Consider the following 6,599-nt stretch of genomic DNA (forward strand, 5'->3'; position numbering starts at 1 on the left):
TATTTTACATAGAAGGTCGAACAACGTTTCGACCTTCTTCGGTCATCGTCAGGTTCACAAAGAAAGAGGTAACTGACCGGAAGCTGACCACATGTTTGAAAGGGGTTGTGTAACTGTGTGTCGAAATGTAGAGGGCGGTATTAGATGTTTGAATATATAATTTTATTTATTTTATTATATTAATATAGGTATAAAGGCGTTCCTTTATATTGGTTTATTTTATCAAATTGGTTTATTGGTTTATCAAATATCATTTCTTAACCTCAAAATTACAAGAACTGACACACAATTCAAAACAGAAATCCATCGAAAAATTACCCATACTGGACTATACATTCCTTGGGACTCAGCACATGAAACAAAACAAAACTCAACATACTAAGAAACCAAATAAACACAGCCATAAAACTATGCTCACCAGATAAAATTAACGATGAATCAGACAAAATAAAACAATACTTCATCAACATCAATAAGTTTCCCCCACAAACCGTAGAAAACATTATACACACACACCTAGACAGAAAGCAAAATCAACTAACAACAGTAAATATATCTCACGAATTAAAAAATCACGAAACCATATACTGCTCCATACCATATATTCCTGACATCAGCACACTAATAACCAACATTTGGCAAAAATTAGTAACAAAATATGACATTCCAGTTAATACCAAATTTATTCAAAAACCAGGCACAAAACTGAGGTCTATACTATGTAAAAACTACACTGACAAACACCACACCAACATTATTTATAAAATACAATGTGATAACTGCCACGACTTCTATATTGGAGAAACAAGTAGAAAAATGGAAACCAGATTCAAAGGACATAAAAAGTCACCTTCACACGTTTTCGAACACTGCAAGTCAAATAAACACAACATAACCATAGAAAACACTCAAATACTAAATAAAGAAACAAACATAAACAAACGCAAAATCAAAGAAGCCTTACTTATACAACAACTTAAACCCAAAATAAACCAATATAAAGGAACGCCTTTATACCTATATTAATATAATAAAATAAATAAAATTATATATTCAAACATCTAATACCGCCCTCTACATTTCGACACACAGTTACACAACCCCTTTCAAACATGTGGTCAGCTTCCGGTCAGTTACCTCTTTCTTTGTAAACCTGACCGAAGAAGGTCGAAACGTTGTTCGCTCTTCTATGTAAAATATTTTCTCAACCCAAACGAGTCGTTTTGCATATAAATTTCTCAACAAGTGGGTTTCTCGACATCACTGAGGTTCTGGATCTGTGCAACATGGTTGCATAATTATTCATAAGCATTGTGGAAATGATACACGTGTAACAGTACAAACGGATTTATAAATGGAAGTTCATTTTTCTTCTCGCGAGGTTTTATTCCATTCTGTTATGGGGTCAACCATTCCGTTTTTCGTTCTGCATGTTGTCTCATTGTTCTGTCGACTTCCCTCACGTCCCCATCCGCCGTATTAACTATGTTCCTCCACTTTTCTCCATTTCGGCTGTTATATTCAAATCGTCTACAAAACATGAAGTCTCAAAGCATTTCTTTTCCTTGTCTCCTAACCAATCCATCCATTACTATGAGAAACAGGAAAGGGCTGAAAGCTGACCCTTGGTGTGTAGCTACTCTTCTGTTTCTTGTCTTGTTTTAACTGCTGTCTCACTAACTTCATGATCTTCTTTCTTCTTCAGACACCAATAATCAGCATCTCGTGAAACCTTGGCAGATGCTTTTGTTAAATCCACAAACCACCAGAACGGCTTCTTGATTCTATCTAGAACTATTTCCTTCAGCTGCCTTGCTGTAATTACAAAACGTGCACACAAACACACTGAATTTTAACAATCTATGTTCTGCTAAACTTTTAAACAAGTTTTATAATGTGTTCATTTAGTTTAATGTCTCTTATAATTTTCACCGTTCAGTACGCCGCCTTTTTGTTGTATATAGCACACCAAACATGTTCACCCTTTCAGCTGTGGGGGCGTTATAATATTATGGTCAATCCCACTATTCATTGGTAAAAGAGTAGTCCAAGAGTTGGCGGTGGGTGGTGATGACTAGCTGCCTTCCCTCTAGTCTTACACTGCCAAGTTAGGGACGGCTAGCGCAGATAGTCCTCGAGTAGCCTTTGCGCGAAATTCAAAACCAAACTAAACAACTCAATTTTAAATTTATGGTCATAAATTTTTCGATGTTTCGAATGAAACTGTCTGTTCCAACATTTAGTGGTCTTCTAAAACCCACGTGTCACTTGATAGAAAATTAAACGGTTGTTAAAAGTATTGCTATTTTAGTTATTAAAACTAGTGTATGTAACAGTGAAGTTAATGAAACACGTCATTCTAGTGAATAGAGTTCAAAAGCAAATCTTTTCATTTATTTTAAATTAAAACTCCGAGACTCCTTTAACATTATTTACGATTTCAGAAAATCATTTCTTAAGAACTGGAACACTATGCCAGTGGTATTTCATCATTGACGTCACACTGACCCACTTACTTTGATTTGCGCGACATCCCTGCTGCCATCTAAAATATTTTTTGCCTGCTTTTTTTATTATATATATTTTTTTAATAATTTATCGTTTAATGAGACTCGCGACAATGCTACCAATTTGCCGCTACTGAAAACTATTGTTGTTCTACCCTCTTTGCTTAAGCTAAAGGTCCCAGCATGGCCAAGCGTGTTAAGGCGTGCGACTCGTAATCTGAGGGTCGCGGGTTAAAATCCCCGTCACGCCAAACATGCTCGCCCCTTCAGCCTTGGGGGTGGGTTATAAGTCACGGTCAATCCCACTAGCTGCCTTCTCTCTAGTCTTACACTACTAAATTCGGGACGGCTAGTGCAGATAGCCTTCGTGTAGCTTTGTAGAATGTACGGCAACTACTTGTGGAGACGCAAGTGTAGATGACGACGTTTCGAAAGTCTTCCGTCTTCAGGTCTGTGTGTGTGAAAAAAAATAAACTATGGCAGGTATTTAGGTTTGAGTGAAGGTGCACCCACTTTCCCTACTGGGGTGTTCAGGAATACAGATTATTCCCCTTCGTGAATAAATAAATTTTTGAAAAAGTTAAATTTCTTCTTTCGGAGTCAGTAGAATATTCAGTAAATGTCTGGAGGGCGTCGAGGCAAGCGAAGGCCTAGGCCTTCAGTGATGGAGATGGTGACTTTAGGCCTTCAATGATGAAGGTGGTGACTTCAAAGATGTCGACGGAGTTGTAATATGTAAGAGGAAAACGATGGATGTTGCTGTTGCAAAGATGTACTGTTCTGTTGTTGTTATTTTTTGTGTAAGGTGTTGTCGGTCTTTTATAGTGTCCTGGTGGATTGTGGAGAGTATGTTATGACTGGTTGGATTATCACTGTTTAGGTTGGAGGAGAGATTTACTGTAGATTCAACCAATGGTAACCACAGGTTACTCACCTCTAATCCAGAATCTCTGTTTTGTGAAGGTTTAATAGTGTTAATATAAAATGATTCTTTGATTTTTCTTGTCTTCCAGAATTTGTCTGTGTTGATGATTCTAGTTTTCTCTCAGTTTATTCTGTGTCCAGCTGACGTGGCATGCTTTGTAATGGCTGTCTTCACAAGTATTGTACTATTTTTATGTTTTATTCTTGTCACGAGTCTTCTGTTAAAGAACGTACATAGTGTTACACCCAACATAGTCAACCTGGAAGAAAAATTTAAACTCACATTTGTTGGTGAAACTTTAATTATTAACATTACTTACTGTTTACTTGTTTTAAATATTAGTTTTTAAAACTGAAATAATTAATATCTTAACATAAGTAAATAGGAAATTAGCATTAATTATATACAAAATAATATCACAGAAGAATAGCGGATTATTTCTTTTACGGAAGAAAGGTTATGTTACGTAAAGAGGCCCGCACGTTAAGGCGTTCGACTCGTTATCCGAGAGTCGCGGGTTTGAATCCCGGTTGCACCAAACATGCTCGCCCTTTCAGCCGTGGGGGCGTTATAATGTGGTGATCAATCCCATTATTCGTTGGTAAAAGAATAGCCCAAGAGTTTATGGTGGGTGGTGATGACTACCTGCCTTCCCTCTAGTCCTACACTGCTAAATTAGGGACGACTAGCGCAGGTAGCTCTCGAGTAGCTTTGCGCGAAATTTAAAATTCAAAACAATTACGTAAAGAATGTATATGTTATAGGCCCTCTTGTGGAGATAATATATTTTCATAACCCTAGTTTTACTGGTAATTCACATAATATTATTTATCTTAAAGTTAAGATTAATATTATTGATATCGTAAAATGTGTTAATGAATTCAGAACAGGATTTTAAAACCTACGATAGAAAATAAATCATATTATAACGAAAAGTGAAAACTGTGGATGCTATGTTAAGTCAGAGAAGCCCTCCAGCGGTATGTCTATGGATTTATACTGATAGATACAAGGTTTCGATACCTATGGTGGCCAGAGCCCAGACAACCCTCGATAATAAGCAATATCTCAATCAGGGAAAGAAACCAAAGAAATCTGGTTCGATAAACCAACATTTCTGTGTTTCTAGTGAATACAAAAAATATATATCAAAGACCCTTTCAGAGAGAAAACTACAGGGTTTTCGGAAAGTCACTGTGCACTTATATATTTATTAACAGACATGTTTCAATATAGAATACAGGAGGTAAATATGAATGACAATTATAAACAATGTTGAAAGTGAACCCCGTTGGTATCAATACAGGCCTGGATCCTTCTTATTTTGTTTGTAAACACCGCTATCTGTTGCTGGCTTGGAATAGACTGAATAAATGCTGTTATCACTGTACAAAACTGCACAGTGACTTTCCGAACACTCTGTATGTTTAATAAATCTTAGGTTTAGTTGTATTTCGTATAATGTTGCTTGTATGTTATCTCGTTCATTTGTTGTTTTTAATAATTGTCCATTTCCTGTCAATCAACACATTAGTAAGTGTGTTGTGCAAAAAAATGTGAAACTGCACAATAATGTTGTTTTTTAATCAAATATGTATTTCATTATTCTATTCAAAAACGTGAAACATTATTTTAAGAAAATTATTTTATTTATAGATATAAAATGACATTAAATGTTACACAGTTTAACAAACAGAGGGAGTTCAGAACATATACGTCTAAAGCCTTGCAGTAAAAAAATAAAATCATTGAAGATACGAAACCAGTAATTATTCTTTTATCTATATGTGTTTTTGTTAATTTAAGTATTTTTTGAAACTGTTTTGTGTTTCTTTCTCTGGTTGTTTTTAAGACACTATAAATTGATTTATTTTGAGAAATAATCAAACAGCGAATTAATGTTTTGTTATTTTGTAATTAATGTTTAACGGTTTTAGGGTAATAGTAACATTTAGCGTTACTCGTGGTTCGTGTAAAATGTTAGGCTACCATGTTTAAACAATGTAAAGTTGTTATTCATGGGTTAAATATAATTTAATACGATGGTATTTTCGCTACACTAATAAAATTATTATTCCTTGTGTGAGAAGCATTGAAGTCACTTTTATATTAAGCATATCTTATTTCTTCTGCACTAGTGAAGAAAGTACACTTGTGGCAACTTAACAGTATTTTATGCCTAGCATGGCCAGGTGGTTAAGGCACTCCACTTGTAATCCGAGGGTCGCAAGTTCGAATCCCCGTCACACTAAACATGTTCGCCTTTTCAGCCGTGGAAGCTTTATAATATGACGGTCAATACCACTATTTGTTGGTAAAAGAGTAGCCTAAGAATTGACGGCGGGTGGTGATGACTATCTGCTTTCCTGTAGACTTATACTGCCAAATTAGGTACCCTACGCAGATAGGTCTCGTGTAGCTTTGCGCGAAATTCAAAACAAACCAAAACAATATTCTAGAGCTTTGGTGTGCTACTTTTAATAAATCTGCCGTTACAATTGTTACAGCCAGTGACGTTCGGTAAGAGCAGTCCAAGATAATATTTTCAGTTTGTACTTTACAAAGTGTCATTTATTCTGTCATTTACATATAGTTACTAAACATCAAGTTCCAGGCAAGTGACTAATTTGTTTTTACATTGAAAGCTGTCCAAGTAAAATATATATATAATACAAGAATGCTAGAAATTTATCTACTAACGTCGAGCGTAAGAGAGCTTTCACATAAAACAAAACAACAACAAAGAACCATAACGTTTCTTCCAGAATGTGTAAGATTAGGAAATTACAACCTTTTCTCGATGCAGAAGAAAGGTTATATTATCTTGAAAACTATAGCACGATTTGTTTTATGTTACTTTCTTCGAAAAATTTCAATAAACTGTCTAGTGCACGAACATGACACCTAGGATCTTAAGAAAACTGCTTATTAAAAATCATTATGATTTATCATAATACTTATTTTTAGCAGAAAGCTACACCGGACTATTTGTTTTGTTCATCTCAGGGAATCGAACATCGAATGTTAAGGTTATAAGTCCGTAAACTTACCGCTGACCCACCGTGGGACTAATTATGCACTCTACACGTTAATTTACATTTTTAGTTATAAATCATTGGACATACGATCTTTCAAAAACTGGTCACTTTTCTTTGGCTCCAACTGAA

This window comes from Tachypleus tridentatus, chromosome 5, assembly GCF_004210375.1.
Source record: "Tachypleus tridentatus isolate NWPU-2018 chromosome 5, ASM421037v1, whole genome shotgun sequence".
Lineage (NCBI taxonomy): Eukaryota > Metazoa > Arthropoda > Merostomata > Xiphosura > Limulidae > Tachypleus > Tachypleus tridentatus.